The sequence below is a fragment of the Mus caroli genome, unplaced genomic scaffold (genome assembly GCF_978045245.1).
Source record: "Mus caroli unplaced genomic scaffold, Mus_caroli_1 scaffold_6, whole genome shotgun sequence".
NCBI classification, from domain to species: Eukaryota; Metazoa; Chordata; class Mammalia; order Rodentia; family Muridae; genus Mus; species Mus caroli.
The window spans coordinates 56,499,182-56,510,835 of NW_028227261.1; the positions used below are offsets into that span (position 1 = coordinate 56,499,182).

At 47.4% G+C, this 11,654-nt stretch overlaps 1 pseudogene; it reads right to left on the reverse strand.

The window, feature by feature from the left end:
- Window positions 1–5,258: 5,258 nt before the first annotated feature.
- LOC147004248 (endogenous murine leukemia virus Env polyprotein from Emv-2 locus pseudogene) lies at window positions 5,259–7,097 on the reverse strand (annotated as a pseudogene).
- Between the last annotated feature and the right edge of the window lie 4,557 nt (window positions 7,098–11,654).

Here is an 11,654-nt window from a genome sequence, read left to right on the forward strand (position 1 = left end):
GTATCCAGATGCAAGAAAATGATTGCCACGGGGCTGCTGTTGCCACCATCTGAGTTTTAGCCTCCATCGGGCTAATCATTAAAGGCACTGTGTGGGAGTCTTTCTGGAACAAGCACTCCCATACCAGTGGGAAGGAAGAGAGGAGAGTCACAGTGGACCAAGGCCAGGACAGCTCCTGAAACACTTTGATCCTGGGTCCAGTTCAAATTCTCATTTTATACTTTAAAAGCACAAGGTGGGACAGGCAAGCAAGCCAGATTTTGAGAAGCATACGTGACAGCCAGCAGGGTGTTCAGGGCGATGACCCACTGTTTCGGTTGTTTTTCCAGGTCATTCTGTGACAGGTAGCAAGGGTAGTCGTGCTTGGCAGATATTCAGTCCAAACGGTGCTTTAAATAAATCACTAAATAAAAAACACAAATCAGAATCTAATCATTGATCTTTTCTAACGTATTCTATTTCAACATAAACCAATGAACACAAAATGGTACGTAAAAGCAGTGGCAGAATTTAAATACCAAGGAAATAAAGCTGCCAATCAACGGGTGAACTAATGGACTAAATACAGTTTCCGTCAGAGGAAACATAAATACCAAATAACTATTTTTCTAAAGTTCAAAATCACTTGTCAGTGGAGAAATGAAAATTAAAACTACTTTGTGCTACCGCATCACCCCAGTCAGAAAGGCTGTCATCAAGAAATCTGACAAGAGATGTCAAAGAGGACATAAAGAAAGAGGAACCGCAGCCCGGCACTGCTGATGGGATGCAAATTAATACAGCCACTAAGGAAATCGGCATGGAGGGCCCTCTGAAAATCAACAGGGCAACTACCATGTGACCCACATATCCCACTCCTGGGTAATGGCCGAGAGAACTCTGCATCCTACCATAGATGTACACATCGGTGTTTACTATTGCTCAGTTTACTGTGGCAAGGCAGTGGAGGGAATTAAATGTCCGTCATCAGACGACCGGATAATGAACACCTGCTACAGTTATGAAACAGAACATGGGGCTGGAGAGATGGCTCAGCGGTTAAGAGCACTGACTGCTCTTCCAAAGGTCCTGAGTTCAAATCCCAGCAACCACATGATGGCTCAGCAACCACATGAATGAGATCTGATGCTCTCTTCTGGTGTGTCTGAAGACAACTACAGTGTACCTATTTTTAATAAATAAATAAATCTTTAAGAAAAAAAAAAGATAAAACAGAACATTACTCAGCTCTAAAGAGAAAGGACCCAGGCATGGTGGCACACAACTTTAATCTCACAGGTGAGGAAATTGGCTGGCTGAGAAAGTGAGTGGAGACAGTTTGATCCACACAGTGAGCTCCAGGCCAGGCAAACGTCCACAGTGAGACCCCTGCCTCAAAACAAAAACAGAAACAAGCAAACAATAAGGCTTGAAAGGGTTTCAGGACTGGAGAGACAATAAACAATAAAGCATATGCCACTCTTCCAGAGGACCCCGGTCTGACTCCTCGTGCCCACAGGGTGCTTCGCTTCAAGCTGTGGCTCCAGTTCCAAGGTATCCACTGCTGACCACTGCGGGCACCAGGCATGCAAGTAGTATACATAACGTGCATACAAGCAAAACACACAAAAAATGATTGAATAAATCTAACACAAATTTTAAAATAATGTAACAGTTAAGAAAAGATTGCAGGAAAAATGGATGGAGTTAGATTGTACGCTATTAATCGAGGTAAACGTCACCCGTTACTCATATGCAGATCCTAGCCTATAGTGTGTGTGTGCGCGCGCGCTCGCACACGCTTTACATGGGACTACAGTAGAACATTTAGGAAGGAGAGCAAGCATGGGCAGTGTTGGACGACAAGGGAGGACAGGAAGCAGCCAAGGACACGTGAGCCACGAAAGGATAGCAGCTAATTGGTTTTCTAGTTTAACTCTGTCACAGAGTTTTCTTTCAAGCAATCCCCAAGCATGAATGTACTTGTCATAAATTGGGACTGATGTATTAATGGACCCTCCTTAATTATGAAGCATAGAGCCAAGTTTCCGTGGAGCAAGCTTCCACTGAAGTTGTGCTCAGTCTCCTTTACTGGAGAACAGCAAGCAGGCATAAAACCCCAATGAATTAAACCTATTTCACCCAGTGGCCAGTAGATGGCGATAGTAACTTGATATTTGATTTTCAGTTTCTTCTAAAAGGAACTTCTAAAAGTGTTAAAAGAACACTTTTTTAAAAAAAAGGAAGTAGACCTACTTCTGCAGGAATTAGGGAATGAGTTAGCCTATATTCAAATAAGACTTAACACCCACAGTAATAAATTCACATATAGAGGTATCTGTTCTGTCAAAAGCTCCATATTTTATTTAAACTTAATATGGTTAATAGCTAATAAAATAGATCTGAAACCATTTTCAGCTGGAACCTAGAATTTCAATTGTTTCATCTGTCTGTCATAAATAAATGTGTGTGTGTGTGTGTGTGTGTGTGTGTGTGTGTGTGTGTGTGTGCATTAGCGCGGGAACGTGCCGGTTCAATTTTTATTATTTCCTGCAACATTGGACCCCTCAACTTCTTCCATAGGTGACCCTAAATCTTGGATATCCCTTCAAACATCAAGATAATCGTTCGGGCCCTTGTACCCATTTCATTGACTTCGGATGGAGGCTGTACTCGGGGAGGTCACAGAACCTGAGTGAGATGTCAAGACAGTTCCCACGGGGAGGTTGGCCTTGGAGCCAACAATCCCAAGAGCCGAGGAAACCGCATCTACTAGTCAGTGCTCACTGGCTTTGGCACGCCACCAAATCCATTTCAGACTGGCTTTTGAAGAAGAAAATGAGATTCAAAGAGAAGAAATTAAGCTGGAAAGAAACCCTAAAGCCAATTGGAACCCACCAGTCAGCTTTGCCATGGAATTCTTAATTCCATTTTCCATATAGACTGTCTGAAATTGGGGTTCTGTCCCTTGTGACCCCCTGGTTAGCCCTCATACTGTCTGAAGCAAGCAGAAGCAAGCTGTGGGCACTGTTTTCTGGCTCCAGCACCTGTCACAGTGTCTGTGTTACAAGCAATTTGTTTTCACACCTGTCTCTCTAGACTTGCAAAATCCCTTCGGAGACTGTACTTGATGTATCCTATCTCACACATCAATAGCAATGCAAAAATGAACGTAATTAGTAAGCTCTTACTGAATTAATACAAAAATGCAAAATAATAAACAGTGCCTGAGCATAGATTTGGAGCTCACAGATTGCATAAAGAAAGAAAAATACAGTCCAAAATTGACTTTACAGGCACAATTCTTGGGTTCTCAGACTTCACATTTCTCTTAGCCTGATCACACTTATAACTCAACCTAAGATCCTCAGATTCAATTTATTTCTCTCTCTCCTTTACTCTCCTTCTGTCTAATATAACTGAATTCAGAGGCGGAATGAACTTGCTGTGACTTCTCTTGGTTTCTTTTCTTTGATTTTTCTGTTGTCCTTCAACTCATAGGATAGCCACCCATGCTTTCTGTTTTCCTCTGTACATGTTACAGAAGAGGAGAAAGACATCTTTGGGAGCAAGAAGCTGTCTTCCCAGAAGCTCCAACATATGCGTTTTTGCATCTAATTAGTCTAAAATGATTAATAAGGTCAAGGTAAATTCACCCAATGGGTTGGCAAATTGATGATTCAATGGGCCCAGTGAAGACAGTCTTCCCAGGGCCCACTTCTGAAACTGAGTATGACCCGGGACTAAAATTAGAATAGGGTGTTCCACAAATGAACATTGGCAGAATTGACACAAGGATCAAAAATAGATTCAGGACAGCCAACATAACAACTGTAACAGAAATCAACACTGGGGCGGACGCCAGAAGATTCTGACACAAGCCCAGTAAGAGACGGCCAAGCCCTGGGCAAGAAGTCAGTAGAGTTCATAGAAGTGGCCAGACTCAAACGCTGCTCAAAAAGCAGGTGGATGGTGCGTGATGCCTAGCTGGCTGGAAAGCTAGAAAGTGGATACCAGTCACAGATGACTCCAAATGGGAGTTTTTTCTTCCAGGCGGACACAGTTAGCCTGAGTGTTTTCAGATGTACTGGCTTGGGTTTTTACAGCATTGGCTAAGCTAACCGAAAGAGCTCTCATTGGGTCCTATGGAGGTTCTTGGGGTTCCTGCTGTGGCATACTGCTTTTCTCGGCCACACTCCTTCAAACATCAAGCTCATGTCTACATCAGCTTCTTCATGCACTGTAGTAGACAAGACTAACTCAACAACACAGTCAAGTTCGAAATTATTTTTTTTAAAGATTTATTGATTGATTATATGTAAGTACACTGTAGCTGTCTTCAGACACACCAGAAGAGGGAGTCAGATCTCATTACGGATGGTTGTGAGCCACCATGTGGTTGCTGGGATTTGATCTCCGGACCTTTGGAAGAGCAGTCGGGTTCTCTTACCCACTGAGCCATCTCACCAGCCCCAATTATTTTGAAGTAGGTTTTGAAGTGTCAGAAACTGGCTCCTTTACAATAGGAGACACAGCTGCGGTGGCTGCCCCACGCACAATTCCCCTGTGGCCCTTTCCAGCTAGAGATCTGAGATGTCGGTTCAACCTCCCGACTCCCCGCTAGTCACAGCGGTTCAATGTGGTGTTTGAGCAGTTGGGGGGGGGGCAAGTTCCTTCTAAACAGTTTTCAGTTTGAAGTGGAAGAAAGAAAGTCACAGGCTGGGGGGTGGGGGTGGGGGGTGGGGGTGGGGGGCGTCCAGCAGTGAAAGAGTGAAAGACCCCCGTAGGGAGACCCTCACTCAAGTCTCGGGACCGCCGCGCACCCAGTAGGACACTGAGACCGGTTCTTGTGATCACACGAGGAAGTTTATTGAAAGTGAGACAGAACGAGACAGGACGAGAGCTCAGGCCAGCATGCTGGGGTCGAGACTCATGCTCCAGGCGGGAGTAGAGGAGTTTCGACCCCGGCCTGAAGTTTTACAGAGCTTTTAAAGGAAAAAACCACAAACCAGGGGAAGGGAGGGGAAATCATAAATATTTTCAACAATTAGATCATCGATCATGCGCTACCTTAGGCAATGCTTCTGGGGCGTTGAGACATTCTACAGAGGTCGTTGGAACATTATGATTGTTCCAGGAAAGGTAAGGTATGTCCCGGGAGTGGCTGAGGCCTGGGGACCAGATGCCTATGACTCAAGTGTTTATGACCTTAGCAGGTTACCAGGAATTTTCCATTCTTCATTCCCCACTCCTTTTTGTGAAAAGCTCTAATCTTAGAGCTAGAAGCTATCTTCTTGCCAAAACTGGTATTGCTGCCGCAGGACCATTACCTGAACAGCACTTACTCTTTCCTTTACAAAGGTCACTAGTCTGTTGAGAATACACGGTCCAAAAGTAAGTAAGAGCATAAGAATTATTAAGGGCCCAGCTATAGTAGAGAGAAGGGTAGCGAACCATGGAGACCTATTAAACCAACTTTCAAACCATCCTTGTCTGTCTTCTCTTTCTCTTCTACGCATATCTAAGCGTTCTCTGAGCTTGGCCATAGAATCCCTGATTACTCCTGAATGATCAACATAAAAGCAACATTCTTCTTTTAGGGCAGCACAGAGTCCTCCTTCTTTAAGGAATAACAAGTCCAGTCCCCTCCTGTTCTGTAAAACTACTTCGGACAGGGAAGTTAAAGATTCTTCTAATTTGGTTATAGACTGTTCTATAGCTCCAAGATCAATATCCATAGCTGCACGTAATTCTTCATAATACTGGGGGGTCTGAATTAAGGCAGCGGTACCTGTACCTACTCCAGCGGCTATTCCTAGTCCAAAAAGTACGGCCAAGGTTAAGGTGATAGGTTCCCTCTTCCAGCGGACTCGGTGATCAAACTCATCTACAAAGGAGCGGTCATCATGATACAAGAGTCTAGGAACAAGTTGAACCAGAATGCAGAAATCCTTGGAACCATCAAAAACAGAAGTAGACACACAAGGAGTGAGACCTGTGTTGCAAGCCCATACTGTGTCCCTGGGGGGCACTAGATATTGACCACCTTCACTAGACTGGACGTCCTGGGTCTGGTTACAGAGGTGCCGTCTGTTACGAGGTACCTGACCTAAACAAAGTCCACTTCCTGAGACTGCTGCCAGAGTCAACTTTCTGTTCTCCCCCCAAGGGCATAGAGAGTGGTCTGAAGTTTTATTATAAGTCCTGATCTGAGCAATTCCTTCATAATAAGGGGGGCTTGAGGCATAGCACAACCAGCAAGACCGAGTAATGTTGGGATTAGTGCGATTGAGGACCAGGAATGCCCCCTGTACTAGGCTAAACAAGCGATTCTCAGTGTCTGGGGGCCTGGGAGTAACCCGATCTAAGGAAGGAGTGTGAGTCTTGGCCAAATTGTCTGGTGGAGTAGGTTTAGGAAGTGGTACTGAGGGCTTTTCAGCTAGAACAGAGTTAGGTCCTACTGGTTGGGCTGGGGGGCTACTGATGCTCAAACGAACTATGACTGACGATCCAGGCTCCCCGTTATAGTCATAAAAAACTACTCCCCATCGCATGCCCCTTATCCATGCCTTGGAGTCCTGATTTTTCCCTGTGTCTGTAAATTTGATCAGTATTCTATCTAGATCATCAGAGCGACAGTCAGTTCTTCCATACAGTTCCATTATGGCATGCGGTCCAGGCCCTGTGTTCTGGAAAGAGAACTCAGCCTTATCAGGGGCATGACTACTAGCCCATTTCCAATCACCGTCATTGGAAGTAACACAACTCCATTGGCCACAATAAGAGGAGGCTAGCCCTCCACACTCGGACCGCTTACCGTGCTCTGGGCAGCAATAGAACCCATAACTTCTTACTAAATTAGGGGGAGTGCTTCTAGCAGCTGGAATAATCTGTTTGAGGCAAAAGGCTAGGTCTGGCCACCACGTCCCTGGTGGTGCCGGTTTGGAGGTGGTATACAAGACCTGATCCGAATCAGGACCGAGAACCTGCCAAGTTAAGGTCAGAGGCTGGTGTGGGTTGTGGTCCTTCAGGCCTAGGGTGATTCTTGCGACGCAAGCGAAGCTTAAGAGGATTGTCAGTAGCTGCCACCGTCCAGCTGTCTTTATGGTTGCCTTCATCCTGGTTAGGAGCCTTCTTGACGTGGGAGGCGTGAATCCAGGCGGCGATTCCGTCTACCTTTACTGCCGTGGGGGTTGTTAACAGCACCAGGTATGGTCCTTTCCACCGAGGCTCAAGAGTACCAGCTCGATGTCGTCTGACAAGGACCGAATCTCCAACCTGGAACCCGTGGGGCACTGCTGTAGCCCCTGGTGCATATGCTTCTTTGATCTGGTCCCAGATCTGTGTTCTGACAACTTCTAAGGCCTTTAAATGAGTAAACAGAGCAGAGGGTGAGGAAGAGTCAGCACAGGGATCCAATATCCCGCCAGACTCGGTCAAGGGGGGCGGTCCCCCATGCAGGATTTCATAAGGGGTGAGGCCGAAACGTCCAGGTGTGTTTCGGACTCTAAGGAGCGCAAAGGGAAGGAGGGTCACCCAGTCTTTACCACCGGTCTCAATGGCTAATTTAGTTAGGGTCTCTTTTAGAGTTCTATTCATTCTTTCTACCTGTCCTGAGCTCTGGGGTCTATAAGCACAATGTAACTTCCAATCAGTCCCCAACTGTGAGGCCAATTCCTGACTTACCTGGGCAACAAATGCGGGCCCGTTGTCCGAGCCAATTACCTTGGGAATCCCAAACCGAGGCAGAATCTCTTCCAGAATTTTCTTGGCAACCACCTGCGCCGTCTCAGATTTTGTAGGAAACGCCTCAACCCATCCCGAGAAAGTGTCTATAAATACTAGCAAATATTTATTACCATATTTTCCTGGCCTGATTTCAGTAAAATCAACTTCCCAGTAAGCTCCAGGACGGTTTCCTCGTTGCCTTTTTCCTTGTTCTTTATAAGGTCGGGCAGCGTTAGTGAGCGCACAAGCCCGACAGGACTCCACTACCTGTTGTACCACCGCATTTAATCCTTGGATCTGATACCTGGAATTTTTAATAAGTTTCAAGAGTTTGTCAACCCCTAGATGGGTGAATTGATGCAGTTTCTGGACAAACTCTCTTCCCTGTTTGGCAGATAGCTCGATATGCTCTTGAGAAAAATAAGGAAGCCGGTCCGCAGTCCAGATGAGCTCCCTGATATCATATTCTTCTTTTTGGTCCTGGCTAGCTGCTTGATGAGGTCCTGGCTGGGGCTCGCCTCCCCCCATCAAGACTGCTTCCTTTTGGCAGAATATACAATTAGGGTGAGTCACTGGTGAGGGTCCTGACGAGGGCCCACTCTTTCCTGCCAAAGCCATCACCCCCTGGGCTGCCTGCTTTGCTGCTATATCAGCCATCTGATTCCCTTGGGCCACAGGATCCTGCCCTTTTTGGTGGCCTGGACAGTGAATAATCGCCACTTTTTTTGGCAGGTGGATAGCCTCTAGCAGGGCTAGGATTTCTTCTTTGTTTTTAATATCCTTACCAGCTGAGGTGAGCAGTCCCCTTTGCTTGTAGATGGCCCCATGAATGTGGGCTGTGGCAAATGCATAGCGGCTGTCAGTGTAAATATTGATTGCCTTACCTTCAGCCATCTGTAGTGCCTGGGTCAACGCCAGAAGCTCGGCTTTCTGAGCTGAAGTCCCTTCCGGAAGGCTACTTGCCCAAATTACCTTCTTTCCGTCTACCACTGCCGCTCCTGCTCTCCTTTTTCCCTCCACCACGAAGCTGCTGCCATCTGTGTACCAATTTGGCACACCCGGCCAAGGTTGGTCAGTCAGATCTTTTCTTGTTCCAGCTTCTTCAGCCAACACATCGGCACACCGATGTACAGGAACAGAGTCATCCACCAAGGGGAGGAGGGTGGCAGGATTGAGGATGGCAGGTGGAGCAAAAGTCACTCGATCATTTAGCAACAAGCTCTGGTAGTGGGTCATCCGGGCATTAGTCATCCACCGGTCAGGGGGCTGTCGTACAATACTCTCCAGAGCATGGGGCGCGATTACAGTCACATGCTGACCCAGAGTAAGCTTGTCAGCGTCTTTGACAAGCAGGGCTACTGCCGCGATGGCTTTCAGGCAGGAGGGCCAGCCGCTGGCAACTGGGTCGAGCTTTTTAGATAGGTAGGCTACTGGCCGCTTCCAGGGCCCCAGAGTCTGAGTCAAAACCCCGCGGGCTACTCCAGCCCGCTCATCAACATATAGGGTAAAAGGCTTAGTCAGATCTGGCAAAGCCAGAGCGGGGGCTGCAAGCAAGGCTGCCTTTATGCTGTCAAAGGCTTTTTGGTGTTCCTCAGTCCAGGTGAATGGGACTTTTTCTTTAGTAAGTGGATATAGAGGGGCTGCCAGTGTTGCGAACCCTGGTATCCAGAGTCTGCAAAAGCCTGCCGTCCCCAGAAACTCACGTACTTGGCGCGGGGTGGTGGGGGTTGGGATCAGCATCACAGTCTTTTTCCGGGCCTCGGTGAGCCATCGCTTTCCTTCTCGGAGGGTGTATCCTAGGTAGGTCACCTCGGTGCGACATAGCTGAGCTTTCTTAGCCGATACCCGGTACCCCAACTCACCCAATTCATTCAGAAGCTTCTTGGTTCCATCAAGGCACAGTTCCTGAGTTGAGGCTGCAACCAGTAAGTCATCTACATACTGTAAGAGAGAAATCTGAGGGTTCTGCACCCTAAAAGGCGCAAGGTCACGGTGGAGCGCCTCATCAAAAAGAGTAGGGGAGTTCTTGAATCCTTGGGGCAACCTTGTCCAGGTTAGCTGGCCCGTGTGTCCTCCTTCTGGGTCCCTCCACTCAAAAGCGAACAATGGCTGACTGTTAGGGTGTAATCGAAGGCAGAAAAAGGCATCTTTTAAGTCTAGAACAGTGTACCAAGTCCGCTCTGGCGGGAGGGAACTTAATAGGTTGTAAGGATTTGGGACGGTAGGGTGAATGTCCTGCACCCTCTTGTTAACTTCTCTCAAATCTTGCACTGGTCGGTAATCATTAGTCCCAGGCTTCCGCACCGGCAGGAGAGGAGTGTTCCAAGGGGATTGGCAAGGCACTAGAATTCCTTGCTCTATCAGTCTCTGAATATGTGGCCGGATGCCTTCTTTGGCTTCCCTACTCATAGGGTATTGTCTGACCGAGACGGGGGAGGCATCGGCTTTTAACTCTACCACGACCGGTGGTACTTGCTTAGCTAATCCCATTCCTGCTTGCTCAGCCCAGACTCCAGAAAAAGCAGATAGCCATTCAGGGTCTGGCAATTGCTTAGGACCCGGTTCATGGAGGCGATACTCTTCTTCTAAATTTAAAACTAAACACGCTATAGGGGTCTCTCCCCAGGTGACTTCTGGCCCCTTTGAGGTGAACTGAACCTGAGCCTTTAGTTTGGTTAACAAGTCTCGTCCCAGAAGGGGCGCAGGGCACTCAGAAATCACGAGAAAAGAATGAGTTACTTGATTTTTTCCTATTTCCAAAACTCTCTTAGTGGTCCAGGGTAAAATTTACTGCCAGTAGCTCCTATTACCATAGTCTTCTTATTTCCTAATTGTCCTAACGGTTTAGTCAAGACTGAATGTTCTGCTCCTGTGTCTATTAAAAAATTAACGGGAGTCCCCTCCACAGAGAGTGTTACCCTAGGCTCGGGGAGGGGACCCGAGCCCCGACTCCCCTAGTCTTCTCCCAAAGTCAACACCTTGGGTCCTCTTGGCTTCTTTTTGGGGCAATCTCTGGCCCAATGTCCTTTCTCTTTACAGTAAGCACACTGGTCTTTTTCAAGTGGAAGTCTCCGTTCTCCTGGAGGTCTTCTTGCCCTGTTGCCCAGGTACCCTGACTGTCCTTTCTCTGACTTTCTTTCACCTACTACTGCGGCCAAAATCCTAGTTAAGTTTCTCTCCTGGCGGCGATCACGCCGATTCTCTCTCTCTTCTATCTCTTTCTTCTCCCTCTCTTGTTTCTCTTCCTCTGTCTCTCTCTTGTGATACACTTTCTCAGCTTCCTTCACTAAATCCTGTAAAGTATAATCTTGGAGCCCCTCCAATCTTTGTAATTTTTTCTTGATATCAGAGGCTGATTGACCAATGAAAGCCATAGCCACGGCTGCTTGTTGTCCCTCTGAGGAGGGATCAAACGGTGTATACCTCCTGTAAGCCTCCATTAGTCGTTCTAAGAAAACAGAGGGCGGCTCCACTGGACCCTGAAGAACCTCTCTTACCTTGGCCAAATTGGTGGGTCGCCGTGCGGCCCCTTTGAGCCCCGCCACTAGAGTCCGGCGGTAGACCGTGAGACGCTCCCTACCTTCCGCAGTGTTGTAATCCCAGTTAGGACGGGTCAAGGGGAAGGCTTCATTTATAAGATTGGGGAGATTAGTGGGGGTCCCATCTTGTCCTGGGACATTCTTCCTGGCTTCCAGCAGGATCCTTTCTCTCTCCTCCGTGGTGAAGAGAACCTGCAAAAGTTGCTGGCAATCATCCCAAGTGGGCTGGTGGGAAAACATGAGGGACTCGAGAAGCCCAGTCAAGCCCGAGGGATTCTCTGAAAAGGAAGGGTGATTAGTTTTCCAGTTGTACAGGTCAGCTGATGAAAAAGGCCAGTACTGCAATGGGGCAAGTTCGTCGGGGCCTGGTGGGGGGCCACCAACATAGGCACGGAGGGGCAAAGTGAC